Source organism: Camelus ferus, chromosome 19, assembly GCF_009834535.1.
Source record: "Camelus ferus isolate YT-003-E chromosome 19, BCGSAC_Cfer_1.0, whole genome shotgun sequence".
Lineage (NCBI taxonomy): Eukaryota > Metazoa > Chordata > Mammalia > Artiodactyla > Camelidae > Camelus > Camelus ferus.
The window spans coordinates 15,636,707-15,649,188 of record NC_045714.1 but is presented as its reverse complement, the minus strand read 5'-3'; positions in this window follow the sequence as shown (position 1 = coordinate 15,649,188).

The following is a 12,482-nucleotide window of genomic DNA, read 5'->3' as shown; positions in this document are numbered from 1 at the left end:
GGGGCTGCCCCTGGGGCCCTGACACCAGCCTCCGTCCCCTCTCCCCAGGCCGAGCTGTCTCTGCACCTGACACCCTCCAAGCTCCAGCCTCCATGTCAGAGCAGGCAGGACCTCTTGTGCACACATTCTACCAGCAGCTCCAAGTCGAAGTAAACATGTTTACTGCCTTTCCCCCCACAGCCACGGTGAGTCTGCCCCTCCTGTGGTCCTTCTTGCCTGAACGGCGTGACCACTCACCCCACCGTTTGGACCAGGATTTCTAGAATCATCTTTATGGCAACTTTCTGTTTTATTCTTCATTCCAGTAACTCACCAACTCATCAGAAATGTCACCTAGTTGCTCCTTGGACCCGGCCTCTCCTCTGTTTCTCTGGCTTTTCCCCTCCTCAGTTTCTTGCCTGCAACTCTTGAAGTAAACTTCTAATTGATTTATCAGCTTTTAGTCTCTCTCCCCAGCAATGATTTCTATTCGCTGCTGCCAGTTAATGTTTTCTTTTAAAATCATTTAATTATAAAAGTAATGAGATGACTGTAAAAATTAAAACAACAGCAGGGCAGGAGGAAAAAGTGAGTCTTTATTATAGTCCCTCCGACCCTGCTCCAAACGTGTGCAGAAATACCGCTGCCCGCAGGGGTCAGTGCTTCTGCTGAGACGTCGGGTGCAGCCGGCTTCGTCCTTTGGGTAACCTGCTTTGATTCTTCAGATGCTTTCAGAATTTTCTCTTCATCTTGAAACTCCCTCAAGAGCTCTGCAAGTCCTTTAAGATTTATTCTGCCCAAATTCTGTCTGAAGACGCCTACGTTTCTTCAGCCAAGACTGATTTTCTTCTATTACTTCTCTCAGTGATTTTCCCACCCCAACTCATCTCTGCTTTCTCTTCACAGAATCCTACTGGATGGACCCTGGCTTTGTGACTCTCCCTCCAGCCTCTGTCCTTTCTCCACATTTATCATCTCTTTTTCTTCCGAGGAATGGCATGTTGCCCCACCTATTGGAGGAAAAATAATCTGGAGCTTCCATTACTACCCAGAAGAGAAGGGAAGGTTGGTACGTGGAGGCCAGGTCGGGAGCCGCCAGGATGAGGCAGGTGTGCTGGGAGCCCGCAAAAGCATGGTAGGCATGGGGGTTACTGGTGGACACGAATGTTTCCGGGTGATGTTCTGTCCCCAGATTCTGTGCCCCCTGAGCTTGCACATACTGTGGCGCTCCTGTGATCTCTCCTCTCTCATCTGCTTCCCTTCACATCACTCTCTGTGAAGATTCAGGCTCATGAATGAAAATGTTTCAGAATGGAACTTACAGAGGTGCTGAACTGTCAGTTGGTGCAACTTACAGAGAAGCAGCAGGAGCAGAAGCAGAAGCCCAGGGGTGAGGAGAGAATTGGAGGGAATCCCAGGGTATCTTCTGAACCTTCACAAGCCGTACACCTGGCAACAGCAGGAGACAAGTCTGTCTGTATCTCGAGAGGCAGGGACTTCCAATTACAAACAGCTATGTTGTCTGCCTCCTTCCTGCAAGACTAGGTTTCCTGGAGTGACGGACCAAGTCCTTGCACCTCTGACACCAGACAGAATTTACCCTCGGGGCGTGTTTGTAAATGTCCATCAGCTGAACAGCACATCCCAGCCCACCCGAAATCCCTGCAGGAGACACCAGCAGCCACAGGAGAGTGGACGGCAGGCCCGACCTGCAACGAAGCGCTTATTCAGGGAGAGCTGGAGACTATCGGTGACACTCGGGACCCCCAGTCTCTGACATCTCAGTGCGCGGTCTTCCTCCATTGCTGACTGCAGGGAATGAATTAGCTACTGTCGTCCAATTTCTGTCAAATTACATTCACCTACAACTCTGCAGAATAAACCGTGATCAAGGATTTCGTCCAATTCTTTCAATGTATAATTATTCTTACACAGAACTGGGACCACAGCAGGTTGGTGAAATAAAATATTTTAAAAATGTCCCTTCCAGAGCAGTTGAGGAACATGAACCTAGTTTGAAAAGCACACATACTATACGGAAGCCAGGTTTTATTAAAGCAAAAGTAAACATTTGGGCCAATATTTTAGGTGAAGAAGGTATATATTTTGCTTGGACTTCTTTAAGCATTTATTTTCATTCATTTAATCTGGCCTTTATTTTGAAAACCAAAAGTGCCAACACTCAGTGGTGTAGCCTGTACTTAGTTGACTTAAAGTTGCACCTGCTTCCTTTGGTTTTGTGACTGTCTTCGACTGTTCTCCGAGACCTCCCACCAGCGACGTCTTAGGTAGTTTTTGAACATGAAGCGTCTCAATTTCTTTTTTCTGTATTAAATGATAGTTCTCTGGTTTTACTAAATCAGGCACAAGTTGATTGTATTTGTTGAATTTATTAGGTTAATTTTCTGGAGGCAGAATGAGCCCTGCCTTTCCATCCACGTCCCGGCGACGCCGGTCCCCAGAGTCTGAGGGGCTGGCCCCTTGTAGCTGTGGGGTGTCCTGCCCTCCTGGCCCCACGGCTGCACTCGGGCTGTGCTGCAGGTCACAGATGTAGGACGGGGCCGAGGTCAGAAGGGCAGGGCGCAGTTCTCCAAGGTGAGCCTGGTCCTTGTTCCCCGCACTTGCTCCTCACCATTCATTCATCTAAACCCTCTTCGTCCCACGCTCATCACCCCACCACCCCGTGGTATCCATGTCCTGCCCTCTCACTGGTGTCTGCTTCATCCAGGATAACAGATGCAGAAATCATGGCTAAGAGCACACCTGTGGTGACTGCTTTTCAAGTGGACTAGTAAGTGCAAGGAAATAATAAACGTTTTATGCACCTAAGTTGTGGAGTGGTCTGCTCTACACCACTAAGTATACAAAACACCACTTCAGATACGTGAGCCACCACTGATCAGCCAGGCTGCCAAAGAGCCACCTGTTGGCATCGGTGATCTCAGAGCACCGCTAACCAGGTGCGTGTCCTCAGGTGACGCCTCACCTCTGGGAGCCTCGTTTCCTCCCCAGTAAGTGGTGATGCCATAACCACAGCGCCCTCCGCGGGAGCCCTTGTGAGAACCGGACGGCAGACGGATGTCACATCCTCAGAGACAGGACGTGTGTGACACTCAGGTGTTACTCATTATCTTCCTCACTGACCGAGAACGTACGAATAAGGACATTCCACGAATGACAGAGAATGTGTCCTGTGCCTTCACGTCAACGTGATTCTTTCGCCAAATATCAGAACTGGAGCTGCCGTTTAAAAGCCCAGAACGGTGAGAAGTGAAAGGGGCAAAGAGCTGGGAAACTTGCCCGCGAGGAACCCAGACTCCACCTTAGCAACTTCAGGGCGGAGGGCTTCAGGAACTGGTCACGCTGCCATCTCAGGGTCACAAGGACCGTGGGCCATCTTCTAACAAAGGAGGACACACCGGTGTGGTCCTGGCTCGGGAGACAGGATGCACCACATCCCGGGTTACACAGGAGGGAGGAGATGCAAGGGGTCTCGGGAAACCCCTGGGGTGACCCATCAGATGGTCTCCGGCCCTCAGCCTGCAGGGAGGGCGGCTCCTGGGCCCAGCCGTCAGGCTGACCCAGACCTTCCCTGGGTGGAGGCAGCCGGGGCAAACCACGACGGGGAGGCCTTGGCTCCCCTCCTCTTTCCTCTGCCAGGGCCCCTGGGGGCTGCCCCCAGTCAGGGCCTGCAGGAGGCTGCTGTGGTCCATGCAGCTCACATCCTGGGGCAGGAGAGTGGGTGGGGTGTGGAAGGAGGGTCCCAGGGGCACATGAGAGATAACCAGTCGGTGATGCGGGGCCAAGGTGCCAGGGGCAGGCTCACAGAGCCTCACGTTTAAATACTCACAGTTTCACAGCCTCAGTGCAACCTCACGGCAGCCTGCACCAGAGGGATACTGGCAGGTTCTTCTCTGAACCATGAAGAGACTCTGTAACGGTGCAGGGACCCCAGGGGGCACGTCTCCATGGCCCCATGTCCCTCAGCTCTGGGTCACAAGGACCAACTGTGGGCACTGCTTGGTCCCCCGGGAAGGACTGTGGTCAGTGTTGTGGGGACAGAGCAGCCACCAAAGCCACACCCGGCTGGCGAAGAGGAGACGTCTCTGCAGGTCTGACCCAGACACGCCTGGGGTCGGGCTGCCCCGATGGTCCCTGCACTCTTCTTCCCAGCTCTGCCTCCTCTCCTTTCCTCCTGGGGCAGCTGCCGGTGCCTCAGAGGCCTCTGTGAGGTTTTACCCTGACTTCCAGCTTGCTTACATGCCCCGGGTCCTGTGTCCAGCGGACTCTGCAGCCGTGTGGCTGAGGGTCCGAGGACCATTGTCCACGTCGGAGCCCTGGCTGGTCTCTAAGACTCGCCACCCACCCGCCACCCACCACTGTGCGTTGAGTAGAGGTGCTGAATGCAGGTGTGGAGCTGTCTGAACGCTGGGAGGCAAACGAGGTCCTGTTTCTGTAAATCCACTGGAGGGGCTGGCCGGCCTCCCAGACACACGCAAGGCAAGTGGACAAAAGACTACGCTGATCTGCAACATGGGTGTGAGAGAAGGTGGACCCGAGTCCTGCTTCAGTTTGGGCCATAATTTACTCTAATTTCATGGCTGCCAGAAAATGGAACATTTCAACCAAACTGTGATGAAAGACAGGTCTTGCCTGGGTTTGGTCTCTTTCTAACTTGTCAAAATCCAAAAGCCAGGAAACCATCCAAAGGGAAAGAGAAACACCTGTGTGACAGCTGGGCCCTGGAGGAGGACCCGGTGGGGTCAGGAACTGCTGAGACCCCAGGGTATCAGGAGGGCAGTGGCTGAGAGCAGGTATGTTTTTGAGAAAAGCAGGTCCGGGGAGCCCAGGGTGCCGGGGGAGGCAAGTTGGGAGCTGGACCTTGAGCTGAGACAGGCCTCATTAGAAGCCACACTTTTATTTATTTTTTTGAGGTTTTTTCAAAAACTTACTTTATTGAGTTATAGTCAGTTTACAATGTTGTGTCAATTTCCAGTGTAGAGCACAATTTTTCAGTTATACATGAACATACTTATATTCATTGTCACATTCTTTTTCACCGTGAGCTACCACAAGATCTTGTATACATTTCCCTGTGCTACACAGTACAATCTTGTTTATCTATCCTATATATACCTGTCCATACCTACAAATTTCGAACTCCTAGTCTGTCCCTCCCCAGCCCCCTCCCCCCTGGCAACCACAAGTTTGCATTTTATGTCTATGAGTCTGTTTCTGTTTTACATTTATGTTCATTTTCCTTTTTCTTTTTTCTTTAAGATTCCACATATATGCGATCTCATATGGTATTTTTCCTTCTCTTTCTGGCTTACTTCACTTAGAATGGCATTCTCCAGGGACATCCATGTTCCTGCAAATGGTGTTATGTTGTTGTTTTTTACAGAAGCCACACCTTTAAGTTCCAAAGCCATGTTCCAAGCACTCTGGATGGATGCATGTTAAGATTTGAAGGTTTACAAAGGTAAGGATGTAATTCTTTAATTGGCAGCAGACATATTACAGGCACACAGTGTCTATTATCTGCTGGCAGTAAAGTCACTTTGATTCCGGGCAGGAGAGACACACCTTGTTGATGGACTCAGCCTTCTATCTGCATTGGCCTGTTAGGAACTGGAAAGAAACATGATCCAAACATCATAATTCTCAGACTAGAGCGGTTCTGCGGGCTGTGTTCCGGGGCACAGCTGTTGTTTAAAGTGAGATGATGCCGTCTCTGATCTGAGGCAGCATGTTGCTGGCTTCCCTTAACAAACAGCAGAACCAATGGGGTCCTTAGAACAGATGCTCCAGTCCCCCCCAGCTACACTTTTTCTCAACTACTAGGACCTGGGAGAGAAGGGTGTTGGTCCAGACGTCTGCGAAAGGAGTGTGTGCAACCGGGCAGCACACGAAGTGACCCAAACCCGAGGTAAGGTGCATTTTCCCAGAGCATCCGGCTGCATGGGTAACACCCGCCCCCTGGGTCCCCGCACCAGGTGGCCCCGGGGGGACTCTGTGCTGGGCTGAGGCTCACCCGCCTCGGTCTGGTTGCTCACGTGGACTTCAGGGCTGTCAGCACCCTTGTCCCACAGGCTGACTGCCCAGAAGTCAATTTCACCTCCTCAGTGAGGATGCTTCCCTCTTAATAGCTGCTGTTCAAACTTAAAATGATTTATTCTGTAAAAAGTTACCTCACTTTGCCTTTTTCAGAAAAGGTCTGTCTGAGGGGACGGTGAGGCTCAGGGGTAGAGTGTGTGCTTAGCAGGCACGAGGTCCTGGGTTCAATCCCCGGTACCTCCATTAAGTAAATAAGTAATAAATACATCTAATTACCTCCTCCCCCCCAAACAAACAAAAAAACCCTAATAATAATAATAAAAAATGTAAGAAAAGGTCTATCTGAAATCAAGCTCACAGGCTGCTGTTCCCTTATCCCAGGCAGTGAGGGTTCTTGCTCTCGGAGCCAGGAGGATTCTGGCCAACGTGTGTCAACACATTCTTAACTAAAATGCTGGCTGCTAGACGGAAGAATTAAATAGGACCACACAGATGACAAGGCATCGCTGTGTGTCCTGCCGGGACCACTGCCCTTGGGCCAGAGGGACGGGTCTGAGTGGATTTGCGGGCAGGTTACGGCCCCTGCCTCACAAGCTGCATCAGCGAGAAGATGCGGCCCCTCCTGCTCACACCATGTCGGGCTGGCAGAGGGCACTGTGCAAGAGTCTTCCTCTCCAGGTGTCCTCACCTTGTCTGGGGTGACGGCAGGAAGCCAGCCGCAGGCATTTTGATTTTAGAGAAACAGTGCCTCCTGTGCTGGGTGTTTGTGATGGAAACTGGGGCGCTCCTCTCTCTGCTGGGTGCCATTCTGAAGGTCGGGCCGTGCGCCCCTCTCTGCTTTGTCTGGCAGAACAGTGTAGTGGACAGTTGGGCTCTTTTCCTGAACTATTCATGTCCCAGTTCTTTGTTTTGAAAATGGAGATAATAACACTATAGTTCACTGACTCTAGCAGGTCACTCTGTAAAGCACCATTATTTCATCAGCCGTGAAGAAGACAAAAACAGCCCCGAGGAGCCACGAGATGCAAACAACTCAACTACGACGACAAGACAAACAGCTCTGACCACATGTGTGTGCACAGGCAGTGCTCGTGACAGCGGTTATAAAGTGCCCTTTACTGCAAGACGCGTTCTGATTACAGAGACATGTAATCATGACAAAATATGTGTCTTAGAACCCAAGAACTATGGTAGGATCCACCTCATAGGAGCAAGCGAGTTTCTAAGTGAAAAGCTCTTAGAAGTGTCTGGCACACGCTAAGTACTCAAGAAAGGCTGGCTGTTAATATTATTCTATTTATTATCACTGGGAGAACGACACGACTTTCATGAGGCTTCAATCTCAGGAGCTCTGTGAGGACAGTAAAGAGGAATTACTTTAACTTGTGACTTTAGAAGGAAAGGCAAAAGGCTGAGAAGAATGCAGGTGGCGTCACAGCACCAGCCTCCTGCTCCCGGGAGGCGGGGAGTTCCACACAGGCGCACGAGGCGCTGGTTCCTCACCACCGTCGGTCTCGGGGTTAACTTTCAGGGTCTCCTTCTCAGGGTGAGAGAGGCCTGACCCTTGACCCAGTCCCGGTGTCTGTGAAGAACTCCTTCTCAGTGCTGTCATTGCAGAAAGCCCGCGGGTCAGTGTTGGTTCCTTCATCAGAACCAAATTCATATAATCATGTGGTGAATTCTTAATCTCTGTCAGTGGTGATTCAAAATCGAAAACTGAAGCAGAAGCATCTCCTACCTCGCCTCCCCAACTTCACGGCCGATGTCTCCACTGCCCTCTCTATGCAGGAGCACAAGCCAACATTCCCTGATCAGGCAACTGGGCCTCGGTAACTCTGTGATGGTAAAAATGACTTTAAAGATCCTTCTGGCTTTTAAAACAAGAACCAATTATCTTCAAATGTGAATGTCTCCGCCCCCTCACCTCTCTTCTCCTCCTCCTTCTTCAGAGATGCTCTTCCAGCACTTGGAAACCCTTATTTTCAATTTTCTCGTTAGAAAACACGTCTCCAATTCCAGCGATCAAGGCTAAAAGCTGTCACCTTGCGGGGAACCTCATTCCCGAGGGCAGAGGGCTTCTGGTCCGCATGTGGCTTATGTAACCCATGATGGGACGCTTGTTTCTGTGTCCTGCTTCACCGCATGCTGGTACACAGACCCAGACTCACTGCTGGAACTCGTGACCAGCTTTCCACTTGCACGCACGCATTCTTCTGCCAGGAGACGCCTTTGATTGTGTTACCCTCTCGATGCTCAGGTGACTGGCAGCTTACTCCTTTTCCAGTAGATGGTAAATATGACACTCTTTCTTGGCTCCAAGAAACTAAAATTAATGAGGAAAGAATCATTTCTATTGCTACATGTCCTCTGAACACACCAGCTGGTACAGCGTTTTGTGTCCTGGCCAGCACAGTGAGCTGGGTCTGGTTCCAGACTTACCATTGTATTTGCTGCAGTTGTGTTTATAAAGTAATGCATTCTAATCATCAAAGAATGCAGGCTCGGAGCAGAGTTCGTGAACTGCTGTAATCACACCTAAACAGACTCAGGAGATCTGCCCCAGGCAAAGGGAGAAACTGCGCAGAGGTGCTTAGAGCGGCTCTGCAGAAAGGATTTGAGGCGCTGAGCACTTCTGACCATGAAACCATCTGAAACTTCAGAGTCAAATGCTTTCACAACTGTTTCTCAGTAGTTTGCATAAGAGTAAACTAAACTTCCCAGAAGCACATTCGTTTCCTTTTGAGAGATTTGCTGTATGGTAGAATACGTAGCCAGAAGAAAATTCAAAGAAAAACAAAGCCAGCGTATCTAGCTGGGGCACAAGCCTGCATGTGTGATTCCAATTGTTTTCAGTGTCTTCTTCCAGCTGAAATGATCGAAGTCCAAGGACAGGGTGTGACTCGATTTTTGGGGAACCACTTTCAATTGGCTTTAACAAATATTTAATGAGGACCCACAAAGTAAACTCAGGAAAATTGTTAAACAGTTTTAAAAGCAGCAAGAAAACAGTAGTCAAAGAGATGGGGTTTTTGGAAGGCATTCCACGTTGACCGTGATGCACAAGAAGGCTGGCATTCAGGAAGACAGGATGGGGAGTCAATTAGCTGCAGGAGGGAGGGTGGAGGTTGAAAGGAAGCACCCTCCTTGGCCAGGCTCCTGTCCCGTAGCAGTGAAGTAATAGAAGTTCTCCTGAGGAGGAGGCGCTGGAAAGTGGCAGCAGAGACCAGGGGAAAGGAGTTCACCATCCCGGAGGCCTGGGCGGGTGGGGGTTCCGTGCTCCAGACACTGCTTTAGGACTCACTGTCCACACAGGGTCAGAAGCACCTCCCAGACATGTTGTGTCCCCTCACAACTGTCTGCTTAGCCTGTAATGTTGGAATTCCACTGTTCCACAAGCCCTGTACCACTGTGACTACTTGGCAGGAAAGAGACCTCCAGGAGGAAGATTTTAAAGGAATGAAAGGGATTGAAGGATTTTTGAGAAGGTAGCGTGGGGGGAGTTGGCACCAAATCAATGACAATAAACAAACCAGTGAAGGCTTCATAATAATAATAACAAATAACTTTATAATAATGCTGTGATAGTTGTCAAGATGCTGCCACAGTGTCTGGCACACTTTTAAACTCTTTCCCCTGTGTTCATCGACTCAAAGCTCATAATAACCCCAGAGTGACTTAACGCTCATAAAACAGTCCCATTTTACCCACAAGGAGACTGAGGCGCAGGAAGGGGAAGCGACTTGCCAAGGGGACCCCAGACCCATCTCTTGCTCCAGAATCTGCCTCGTTAGCCGCCGAGCACTTCCGTCATCTGTCCCACGAGCGACGTGCCTGCATATGTAAAATGCATCAGCTTCCTTTTAATTCTAAACCGATGCTGTGTGACTACGTTTATTTCGCAGGGAATTTATGTTGGTGTCTGTTTCCTGGTTGCTCTCCTTGCCCGTTGAGTTGGGCACCGATATGACGGTGTCGAACCTTTAGAACAGATGCTACCGTCCAGTTTGGCTGCTGCTACTTCACAGCCGGGTCCCCATGACTTAGAATCACGTCACACTTCTGGCTAGTGATGCCCACACTTACCTTGAATATCAAGTGTGCTTCTTGGTTTTTTAGGTGTCTGTGTGTGCGGGGTCATCAGGGCAGTGGAGTGGGTCTGTTGCAGCATTGTGGGTCACCGGTTGGCCAGGAAGAGGTGACAGGCAGTTCCTGTCACTCTGTACATTCAAATCATGCAATGACAACTCCACAGAACAGGGGCAGTGTTTTCTGGCTTCTGGGATTGATACTGGTCCCACCGCACGCACTCGCCTATGGAACCATCACTACTGACGGTCTTGGGAAGTGCTGTAGAGATGTGCCTAATTTTTCAAGTGAGAATTACAAGGGGGCAGATACCGGGGGAACAGGGGTTGAGAAACAACGTGAGGGGTAGGAGGGAGGACAGACAGCTGGAGAGGCCACACCCTGTTAACTCGTCAGCTCGCAGGAAGCATCCTTGAGGCAGAATCGGACACACGGCTGTGCTTTCATTTCAGTGAAAGTGAAGGTGACACCGTGTGGCTCCATCTCTTCCGGTTTCTGGCTCAATGGAAATTTCATGTCCAAGGGGACACTTATTGTCCTCTGTCAAATATGAAAGACTTAGTTTTCCAATTCAGGGCATATGTACAGAGACAGAAGAAAATTTAAGTGAATTAAAGAAAATGATAAAAGAATGAGAAAATAGGAAACTTTAAAATTAAGTGGTGCCATTTCCCTTGGATTCTGCCCCCCTTTCCTTGCTCCTGTCACCCAAATATGATGACGTGAGAGGAGCCAGTTGGCTTGGTGAGATGGTGATGTGTGACTCTCACTGATCTTCAGAGTTTTTGCTAATTCTAATAGGTACCCTCTTAGCCATAAAAAAACAAGAAAATAATGCCATTTGCAGCAACATGCATGGAACTGGAGATCGTCATTCTGAGTGAAGTCAGCCAGAAAGAGAAAGAAAAATGCCATATGATAGCACTCATATGTGGAACCTAAAAAAACCCCAGAAAAACAGGACACTAATGAACTCATCTACAAAATAGAAACAGACTTGCAGACATAGTAAACAATCTTATGGTTACGGGGGAAAGGGGATGGGAAGGGGTAAATTGGGGAGTTTGAGATTTGCAAATGTTAGCCACGATATATAAAAACAGATGAAAAACAAAAGTTTCTTCTCTATAGCACAGGGAACTATTCAATATCTTGTAATAACCTTTAATGAAAACGAGTATGTCTGTATATGCATGCCTGGGACATCGTGCTGTACACCAGAAATGGACACATTGTAACTGACTGTACTTCAATGAAAAATTAAAATGGTACCGTGTATGTGTGTGTATTTGCGTTTGTGTCTAAATATAGACTTTTTTTCCTTAAGAATGAGAGGCTCATATACACGTTGGTGTACCCTGGACAGCTACTAAACCTGGTAGATTATGCCACAAAAGATATTCGGCCCAAGACCAAATGCATAAAGTATTCTAGAAGAACACCAGGAGTTCAAAATAAGAACACTTTTAAAAGCTCTGAAACATAATTAAAACAACCCAGAAGATGAATCAACTTCTAACTCATGAAGGCAAATGGATAAGCGCCAACCTCTTTAGTTCTCACCGCTTAGCACCAGGAGGATTTCTGGATGGTGTTTATGGGTGAGTCACGCGATTCATTAGAAACACTGCTGCTCAAAGTACCAAAGACCCAACTAGGGCTGCAGAGTGAAACAGAAAGTCCACATTGCTCAGTAAGCAAAGATAATTTCCACCTGTATGTCTGCTCCCCGCCCTGCGATGTGAAGCTGCCAGCACAGCTGAGGCCCTCAGGGCCCTCCTTCCGGATCGCATTCGCTGGCACGTGAAAAACTGTGGAGGTTCCTCAAGAAATTAAAAATAGAACCACCATACGATCCAGCAACCCCGCCCCTGAAAGTTCCCCGAAAGAAATAGAATCACCATCTCACAGAGACTATTTTAGGTCCTTTCTAGCTTTCTGAAACAACACTGCAATGAACACGCTTATCCACACACCCCTGCCCACATACCCCTCCTCCAGGGACACACACCCCTGGGAGCGGGGCTCGCTTGCTCATTTATTCCGTGCGTGCTCCTGAGCACCTGTTATGTGCCAGGCATCACTCTCAGGGGACACAACTGCAAGAATCAGATGGACGTCCCTGTGCTCGAGGGGCTTCCTTGTAACTGAGGGAGACGATGAAACAAATGCAACAAGTAAAATGGAGAGCGAGTCAGAGCGTGGAGGAGACGGGGTGGGCTCCTGGTCTTTCTCCGGGTAGTTACTGAAGGCCGACTCTGCAGGGGACGTTTGGGAGAGAGGTGGAGGGTCCAGCCCTGCTTGTGTCTGGGGGAACAGTGGCCGGTGCAGGGGCCCTGGGCATGCTGGGGTCCTGCAGC